Here is a 10,738-nt window from a genome sequence, read left to right as displayed (position 1 = left end):
TGACAGGTACTGGGTGACCCCTCTCCCCCGTTTTCAGCGTGCACAGAAATCGAGATGAGTAAACCACAGGTGCGACTATTCAAAACAGCCATGGACATAACCCCAGTAAGTCAATTTCGGCTCGCAGCTTAATCTATTTACGCCTGAAGTCTGTTGATGGTGTTCACTGGCATATGAAGCGATGATTTCGTAAACGAGTGTGCTCTACGTCAGTCAGCTCTTTGTGGCTTTGGACTACGAGGTGAAAATGTTGAACCCAACCTCATGGAGATTTTATATGACGTCTTCAGTAGCGTGTCTACCCCTCCCACGTAGTGGATCACTCCATCGACAACATTGCTACCTTCTTCGTTCTAGGACCCTAACCGTACGCGAAAGCCTCGCCAGTGCCTAGAATGAGAGGACAGACTTAACTCTTGATCACAAAGGACACTGTGTGCACTCCAAAGGTTGAAGGCTACTCCTCCCACCTCGCAGGACCTTATCAACAGTGTGTGTGTGTGTGTGTGTGTGTGTGTGTGTGTGTAGTGTGTGTGTGTGTGTGTGTGTGAGTGTGGTCGTGGAACTTTCTTACAACGCTTGAGAGAAGTGCTCAGGAGCTCTCTCTCTCTCTCTCTCTCTCTCTCTCTCTCTCTCTCTCTCTCTCTCTCTCTCTCTCTCTCTCTCTATGGGTGTGTGTGTGTGTGTGTGTGTGTGTGTGTGTGACCAGCCAAGAGCTCAAAGGGAAGGAAGGAAGGATGGTCTGCAAATGTCTCAGCGGGTAAACCCAAGGATTAGTGTGAGGGAGGAAGCTTACGCGTAAATGAGTACGAGAAACTGAACCCCAGACTGATGTGGGTAGAAGTGAAAGTAGCTTTGTATAGAGGTGAGTGACTGGTAAAGAGAGAAGTGAGGAAGAGAGGCGAGTGTTTTGGGAGCAGCTGAATGAGCGTGTTAGGGATCTAGAATCAGTGATGAGTAATTGAATGCGACAATATGTGATGTGGTAGTTGAGGGAGTAACCATGGGGCATGTTGTACCCATTGTTATGTGAGGAAATGCTACAGAGCTTGTGGAGTTTTTTTCTAAAACAGGACTCGTGAGTGACCATACCTGGTTTAAGAAATGCGACATACATAGGTATATGTGGATAGTCGGATAGAAAGAAAGCAGGCAAAATTGCATTATGTTTGAACTGATAGGCGTGCAAAAGAGAGGCACTTTAATGTGAATGTGATGAGAAGGATTGCTTGTAGAACGTTTGATCACATCCTGGTGGAGGCGAGGATAAAAGTTTATAGAGACCTTAGGGAAAGAAGAAATGATACAGATGGGAAAGGGTGATGAGACTGTAAGAGCTAGGAAAAGCAACTTGTGTGGAAAGATACCAGAAGAGACTGCGTAAAGAATGAAAAAAAAAAAAGGTAAGAGTGAACGACAACAGGGGAACGGACGATGAACAGGGGTATTTACAGGAGTAGAGTTTACATGCGCAAGAGAAATGTGTGGTATGCAGAAGATGGGAGTTAGGTATATGAAAAAGGGTAGTAAGTGCTGAGACCAGGAAGTTGGTTTAATAATGGAAGAGGAAAGAGAGGTGCATGGGCCTAACTTGCAGGGAAGGAGTGCGAGTTGATGGTAGATCTAGAAGGGAAAACAGTAAGAAGTCAAGAAAAGATGCAAGATGTAGGGGCTGAAAAAGAGGGTAAGCCATCTATCACCTTCCACACAGAGATGAAAAGTTCATCTTTGCCTTGCACTTCAGCAATATATATTCACGGATCGCTCAAGAGAAAAACGAAAAAAAAAAACTCTGGCGAAGCATATCCGAATTGTTATGACTAGACAAACGAATAGAAACAGCTCTCCTCTCACATACTGCATTCCAGCAGACATACACCCATCTGAAACTGCACTCCCCAGACACGTACGAATCGCACTTTCTATTCTACTCTCTGGAGACCTTACATCCCTTCAGCACATCACAGGACCTCTTCATGCTCAAGATGTAATGTTTCTAGGCGCTGTGGGAACCCTCAAAAGTGGGGTCCTATACAAGGAATGTATATATATACATACATACACACACACACACACATATATATATATATATATATATATATATATATATATATATATATATATATATATATATATATATATATATATATATCCCTTACAAGTTTACAAACGTTACGGCGATAAATCATATCCCGGTTCACCCATACATCAACGTGTTAATTCGTAATGAAACCAGACCTCGCCCTCACCAACCAGCAGCTGTCAGTATTGGGGCTCCCCAAGGGTCGCTCCATCACCGGGGTAGACTCACGCCCTGACGGCAGGCAGGAGCGAGGCACCAAAGTGTTCCCTGATCAACACTCAAAGCCTTCAAGCGATCCTTCACTCTGGATTTAACTATTATGGACTCCGTCACCCAGCGGTGGTGATAGACCTGAAGTGACACATGAGATATGAGGGAACAATGCCCCGCAACTCTCAAAAGCAAGCGTAATGGGTCTTCAGATTCAAAGCACAAATTAGGTAAATGTATAAAGCCATCTTCGGTTCCCCCTTGGGTCTCCACAGTGTGGAGGGGGACGTGATGTGTGCACCAGTGGTCACCAGCCTTGTTGACCCGAGAGAGGGCGCGTGGCCTGACCTCACCTCACCTCGCATGGTCAAAACAAGTAGAGATCGAGATGAGAGGGACAGATGAGATTGGACTTGATAATGGGCGAACGTGAATCCGTGTCATCTGCTCTTTTAGATCCTCTTCGCGTCTCATTTCCCTTGTGGTTACTTGCATATTCGTGAATCACGAGTTCTTTTTTCTTATGTATCTGCATATGTATATGTTTATATATAGATAGATAAATAGATAGATAGATATTCATATATATATTCGCCATTTCCCGCATTAGCGAGGTAGCGTCAAGAACAGAGGACTAAGGCTTAGAGGTAATATCCTCAGTTGGCCCCCTTCTCTGTTCCTTTTCTTGGAAAAGTAAAAAAGAAAAGAAAAACGAGATGGGAGGATTTCCAGCCCTCGCTCCCTCCCATTTTAGTCGCCTTCTACGACACGCAGGGAATACGTGGGAAGTATTCTTTCTTCCCTATCCCCAGGGATATATATATATATATATATATATATATATATATATATATATATATATATATATATATATATATACATATGGTTTGTAACAGAGGACATAGCTCGAGAATAATTTTCTAATGTGCAATACTACAGACATCACGAATGATAAACTGAGCTGAGAACAGTACGTGATGCCTGTCTGCTCTCAGGACACTGGATTAATCTGAGCACCTTCTCAGCGGCTACATGGCACTGGATGAAGCCAGCCAACCAGCTCATACGAAAGCATAACTGCTCGTAGAAATCCACCAATCCCATAGCGAGGTGACTCATGATACATGGAGAAGTGCGGAAACCGAGTCTACAGCGGGGTACGAATGCTGAGAGTCCCGTTGTGTAGAGGCAAATAGATACAAATGAAGTCAGGCAGCAACAGATCGCTGTTTGGGATAGTGGGAGAGAACAGAAGCTCAGGGTTTAGTGTGGCGAGAGGTTGGTGTGGTGAGAATAGAAACACACAGTGAGTTTTCACAGTAGACATGTAAACTTATCACGTAGTTAAGAGGATGTAGATTAACCTCAGTCGTCGACTTGAAGCGAAATATCTATCAAGTCTTTGCATTAAACGTATCTACTATACTGCTGTCAACTACTCCAACTGGCAGATGATACCAGATGTTCACAATACTTTTGAAGGATTCAGAGGCCTAGATGCGATTCAATACAAGAATTCAAAATCATTTAAGGCTTCGATCTAATGAGCTATTCAAGGATAGACTCGTCTGATTCCACTCGCGGTAATATATCTACACTCGTGGGCAAACGTTGAATTTTTTTTTACCTCGTATGAGACGAAGTGCTTCTTCTTATTCTTCCTCTTCAACAGGACTGTTAACATGATTTACCCATCAAGATAGCTGATAGCCGTACCACAGATACGTTTAACCACAGACGTGAATACCAAATCGCTTCAAATCCTTGAATTACAATCTTTTGCACCTCCTCAGCTACACGTTAAGTGTACAAGTCTTTCTTCCTCTTCTTCGAAGAATCTGTACGTCTTTCCACTCCTACCACATGAATCCGCAAGACTCTGTTCTCTTCCATTATCACAAACAGCCTCGCTACGACCCAACTGTCTGTTGCTGTTGAATTCAGTTCGTGTGAGGAACTCAGTAGTGTGGGGTGTGAGGCTAGGCAGCAGCAGAACAACACCACCAGTTGTGCTGCATCGTTACTGAGGCGAAAGCGAAATGATTTTATCACTAAGAGAGATGCTAAGAGAAGACATTTGTACTGCTGGAGGAATCATATATAGAGGGAGGGAGCTCTGAATTACTTAGTGTCGTAATGTAAAAGTCCCTCTTAATCTACGTGACTACGTAGTGTGCAAGCAATAGATGAAATAGAATGTAGTTCATTTCGTTGACGCACTCAATACGTATGGCAATTCATACTTGTATTCATAAAGAAAAAAGGTATGTGACACTATGAACATGCAACCAGACATTCTTAATTCGAAGGGCTCTCATACAGGGGTTCCTGTTGTAGAGAGTACAGAGGCCACAACTCTTGTACACAACCCCAAACACAACCTTACACGACACCTGTACAACCGTATAAGCACATGAAACAACCGTACACAACACCTGTCCAACCGTACACAACACTTGCACAGCCTTACACAACACCACCTGCACAACCATACAGAACACCCACACAACCTTAAACAACAAATGAATAACCGTGCACAACACCTGCACCACAAACAAAAGAAAATATATCTGAATAATCAGTACAAAAGGTGACCCACCGAACAGCACTGCCTGCCCTCCATAAACCCACCGGAACAGCACTACCATCCATAAACCAAGCAGATGCACAGGAGTCCAACCTAGTCTTCAGGTCAACCATCCATCCATCTATCCAACCATCCAGCCAGTCAGCCATCCATCTATCCATCCAACCATCCATCCATCTACTCAGCCATCCATCCATCCATCCATCCATCCAACCATCCATCTAACCATCCATCCATCTATTCAGCCATCCATCCATCCATCAATCCACCCATCTATCCATCCAACCATCCATCTATCCATCCAACCATCCATCCATCTATTCAGCCGTCCATCCATCCATCAATCCACCCATCTATCCATCCAACCATCCATCTATCCATCCAACCATCCATCTATCCATCCAACCATCCATCCATCTATTCAGCCGTCCATCCATCCATCCATCCGTCCAACCACCCATCTATCCATCCAACTATCCATCCATCTACTCAGCCATCCATCCATCCATCAATCCACCCATCTATCCATCCAACCATCCATCTATTCATCCAACCATCCATCCATCCAACCATCCATCCATCCAACCATCCATCCATCCAACCAACCATCCATCCATCCATCCATCCAACCATCCATCCATCCAACCATCCATCAGCCTCCCTCTCATTGTCGTCACAGAACCAAAACATTGACCTCAAATCCCTTGTGATCGCGTCTCTCACGCCTGTGACGGATGGCTCCCCTGGGGAAATCACCTGACCTGTCATGACCCCCTCCCACCCAAACTCCATCCTCCAAACGAGTGCGAGCCCCGAGGAATTATTGCCAATAATCACATCACTACAGGACTGGTGATTATCGCCGGTATTCTTCCCGGCCGCTTGGGAGCAATTGACCTCACTTGAGGTCGGCCCGGGAGGGTCAGGGTCGGAGAGGCTGCTGGGGTCATGTCACGTAGTATAAACAGACTCCTGGTGGTAGCTGACCTCTCTGCTCAAGTCAGTACGTCTCGGGATCATCTTCCCTCGCAGACACAACACACGGAGTCTGGCCATTTTCTGCAGGACTCTGCTGCATATATATATATATATATATATATATATATATATATATATATATATATATATATATATATATATATATATTCTTTCTTTTTTCTTTCTTTTAAACTATTCGCCATTTCCCGCGTTAGCGAGGTAGCGTTAAGAACAGAGGACTGGGCCTTTGAGGGAATACCCTCACCTGGCCCCATTCTCTGTTCCTTCTTTTGGAAAATTAAAAAAAAATACGAGAGGGGAGGATTTCCAGCCCCCCGCTCCCTCCCCTTTTAGTCGCCTTCTACGACACGCAGGGAATACGTGGGAAGTATTCTTTATCCCCTATCCCCAGGGATAATATATATATATATATATATATATATATATATATATATATATATATATATATATATATATATATTCTCAAGGTGCGGACGCGCATACTCGAGATGGGAGCGCGGATACTCAAGGTGGGGACGCGCATAGCGCAAGGTGGGGACGCGCATGCGCAAGTGGGGGACGCGCATGCGCAAGGTGGGGACGCGCATACTAAAGTTGGAGACGCACCAGTGGACTGTAGAAAGAGTGAGGGTCAGTTTCCTAAGAAATGGAATTCTTTAAACCATCGCTCCGTCGCTATTTTGACTTAGTTCAAGAAACTAACACCTCCCTGCGTATTTGTACACATGCTCCCTCTACTATCACTACTACTACGAATATCTATTAGAACTATTTCCAAGCTACGTCCATGTCGATTTCATTCAGCGTCGTTCAAGCTTTTATCTTGTCGAGAGCAATATGCTACTTATGGTAATCCTGTTAAGAGCAATAAGTTTCTTATGGTAACACTGTTAAGAGCAATACGCTACTTATGGTAATCCTGTTAAGAGCAATACGCTACTTATGGTAATCCTGTTATGAGCAATACGCTACTTATGGTAATCCTGTTAAGAGCAATAGGCTACTTATGGTAACTCTGTTAAGCGCAATACGCTACTTATGGTAATCCTGTTAAGAGCAATACTCTACTTATGGTAACACTGTTAAGAGCAATACGCTACTTATGGAGACCCACATGACTGAAATCTAGTACCTTATTCTATTCTTTCCCCCTCGACTGTCATCGTGTTAACGAAAACTAACAGCAGCCATGAACGCTACCACAAACCTGAGGTGTTCGATTCTTACCCAACCTTCCCCGTAGCCACAATAGCATCGGCGAATTTACTGTATCACAACCAGAAACAAGTTGAATGGCTTCAGCCAGCGAGTCGGTTCATCAAACGACCTGTTTGCGTGTGGGGACACTGTCAAGCAACGTTATAGGAAACTCCACGTCCTTGGCAACTGGAGAGGTGGAACACTCCGTACCTCAGCTCTGATACGTTAAAAACGCCCACTGTGATGAAGACGCGTTAATTACACATACTCTTTTTTCCGTAACTGGTCACTGAAAACTTGTCATCCCCCCTATGTGCGGGCTGGTCTAACGTGAGTCAAAAGGTGTCATACGTAAGTATTCAGTAACGGTAACATTGCCGTTTCGAACATCTATCTAAAGTTTTGCGGTAGACATGAAGTTCAGATTCACATTCAAAAGACATCGAACATCATCGGAAGAAAAAACACCATTTTAACCTAACCTAACCTAACCTAACCTAACCTAACCTGACCTAACCTAACCTGACCTGACCTAACCTAACCTAACCTAACCTGACCTGACCTAACCTAACCTAACCTAACCTGACCTGACCTAACCTAACCTAACCTAACCTAACCTAACCTGTCCAAAGTTTCCCTCCCGGATGACCGAACTGGTGATTATGATACATGAGTAAACGATCACTTGATTACCTGATCAGCAGACAACCATTGGTAGCTAAAGTATGATTGGGAGACGAGAAAAAAAATTGAGAGGTCGCCAAAATACGAGATCGACATATATAATCATTTGAGAGATCGCCAAAATACAAGATGAACATATATAATCATTTAAATGATCGCCAAATACGAGATCAATATGTAATCATTTGAGATCGCCAAATACGAGATGAACATATAATCATTTAAGAGATCGCCAAATACGAGATCAACATGTAATCATTTAAGAGATCGCTAAATAAGAGATCAACATGTACTCATTTGAGGGATCTCCAAATACGAGATCAACATGTAATCATTTAAGAGATCGCTAAATAAGAGATCAACATGTACTCATTTGAGGGATCTCCAAATACGAGATCAACATATAATCATTTGAGAGATCGCCAAAGTACGAAATCAACATGTAATCACCTGAGAGATCGCCAAATACCAGATCAATATATGATCATTTAAGAGATCGCCAAATGCGAGATCAACATGTACCCATTTGAGAGATCGCCAAATACGAGATCAACATATAATCCTTTGGAAAGATTACAAATCCCTCTTTATCGCTCGTAATATAACCTACGATTATCTGAAGTACATTGGAATAAAACCTATTTACTAGTTTTGCATAAGACTTGTTGATAATGTACGACACAAAGACCACAAGCATCTGGAATATAACCCATAATTACGTGGGGGAAAAAAAAGATGATCATTTGAAAGCGTTCCGAACACATCCGGATACTACTTGAAACAGGATCGCCAATCATAGGGTTTGATAACATAGCATCAACTGAAACATGATCTCTCGATCACGTTCAATACATACAAGCACTTGAAACACCATCGCTAGATCTCGTTTAATGTATACAAACAGTTGAAACACCATCGCTAGATCTCGTTTAATGTATACAAACAGTTGAAACACCATCGCTAGATCTAGTTCAATGTATACAAACACTAGAAACACCATCGCTAGATCTAGCTCAATGTATATAAACAGCTGAAACACCATCGCTCGATCTAGTTCAGTATATACAAACAGTTGAAACACCATCGCTCGATCTCGTTCAATATATGCAAACAGTTGAAACACCATCGCTAGATCTAGCTCAATGTATATAAACAGCTGAAACACCATCGCTCGATCTAGTTCAGTATATACAAACAGTTGAAACACCATCGCTAGATCTAGCTCAATATATACAAACAGTTGAAACATGATCGCCTAGGTATGCTTCAGCACCGTTAACATACAATGAAATTGAAACATAACTACTAAACTAGTTAATGAACGGGTAATCACATCACTTACCTCCCTCCAGCCGGCAGGTGGTAAGGTTGTAACGAGCCATTTAGACAAGCGACGAAATTCTCACGATGTTAATCACTTTTATTTTCCCATTTTCTTTCAAGCAATTCCACCATATCCATGGATCGGTATACTGTGTCTGAGTGTTACTATATATCATGTTCAAGCCACTTGTTAAGGCTGTTTTCTTCACCAAATCACTGTGATGTTCGACTATGTTGCTGTATTTTCATTGGTCATTAAAGAGCGACATTTTCACGGCACTGTTCGCTTACAATCACCTTGTTTGCAGAACTTCATCAACTTCATCAGTCTCCACACTAACTACATAACTGCTGTCTTCATCACTTCGTTCACCAAATCACTGTAATGTTCGACTATGTTGCTGTATTTTCATTGGTCAAAGGTCATTAAAGGGCGACATTTTCACGGCACTGCTCGATTAGAATCACCTTGTTTGCAGAACTTCATCGGTCTCTAACTACATAACTGCGCTGTGGTATTCGCCAGTTACCCCACATTATCGTACTCTTCACCAGTCATTAAAAGCCATTTCCTTTTTACAACTTTTCGTTCACCAGTATTTGTATGTTGAACTATAACACTGTTCACCATTATATCACAATGTTCAAGGTTCACTATGTAAACTAACATTTATTACTATTGTTTGCGTCACTATACATATTGCAATGTTTTCACCATATTTCACACTATTCACAATATTTTCACCATATCGTTCATAGATCACTTATATTTCCTTATCGATTGTTTACTTTCGTTGTGCTATCGTAATTATGCATTAATCAAATTCTAAATCTGTTATAACCGATATTTTTATTACTATCTTTCCCAAACATACGGAAAAGAGGAAATCTTTAATCTCTACGATACAGATTTTGCTACGAAAAACGAGTTCATAATTCTGCGCTTCTTGGACAAGCGAAGCGTAAGGACACAACCATTTTCTATAAGTGAGGTAAGAAATGAGGAGCGGGGATTTAATGTACGTACGGGTAGGAGAGTTCAAATTGGTCACATGAATAAGCCGTAATTTCCCCTAACACAAAACCGAAGTGGATTCTTCCCCTGGTACGCCGCCACGCGTCGACCTTAGCCTCACTGGACGTAACCCAGCCAGCCAGTGAGGAAGGAGAAAAAGGGGAAGGACCGCGCTCCGTCATCTACGTTCCTTCGGAAATCATGAACCATCGCACACCTTGTGGTCACATTTTAAATCTTAACAATGGCAAGTCTTATCATGGCACAACTCTTATCCTTTTCCTGTACTGATGATTGGAAAAGACGTCGCAGGAGACGCACGCACTGTCTGTCTCAGTAAAATATTATACGTCGGAAATTCACACCTGTCATTTGACACAAATGGTGACTGCTGAAATGACGTGCCGCCTGCCTGGGCTTCTTCCCGCCAATGATTCACTTTCCCGAAAAGCTGGACACGAGTCGCTTGAGGCCGGGCATGCGCAGATGATTCTTCTTGTGTCGTGCAAATCTTTACAAAAGTAAGGTTTTTATCTTCTGGTGTCGTAGAAGATGGAATACCAGCATCAAAAAGCTGTCTACAAGCAAGAAGAATGATGAAAAACACGGTAAGTAAAGATAGACTAATGGTTCATTC

At 42.6% G+C, this 10,738-nt stretch overlaps 1 long non-coding RNA gene across 1 annotated transcript in view; it reads right to left on the bottom strand.

Moving 5' to 3' along the window:
- The window catches only part of LOC139745863 (uncharacterized), a 311,101-nt gene extending 300,595 nt beyond the window's left edge, over window positions 1-10,506 (bottom strand). The window contains exon 1 of the long non-coding RNA XR_011712007.1: window positions 9,106-10,506. This is a non-coding gene — a long non-coding RNA (uncharacterized lncRNA). The remainder of the gene's footprint in view (window positions 1-9,105) is intronic.
- Between the last annotated feature and the right edge of the window lie 232 nt (window positions 10,507-10,738).

Source organism: Panulirus ornatus, chromosome 4 (assembly GCF_036320965.1).
Source record: "Panulirus ornatus isolate Po-2019 chromosome 4, ASM3632096v1, whole genome shotgun sequence".
Lineage (NCBI taxonomy): Eukaryota > Metazoa > Arthropoda > Malacostraca > Decapoda > Palinuridae > Panulirus > Panulirus ornatus.
Note: the sequence above shows the minus strand (reverse complement) of the source record. Positions and strands in the feature narration are given on the sequence as shown.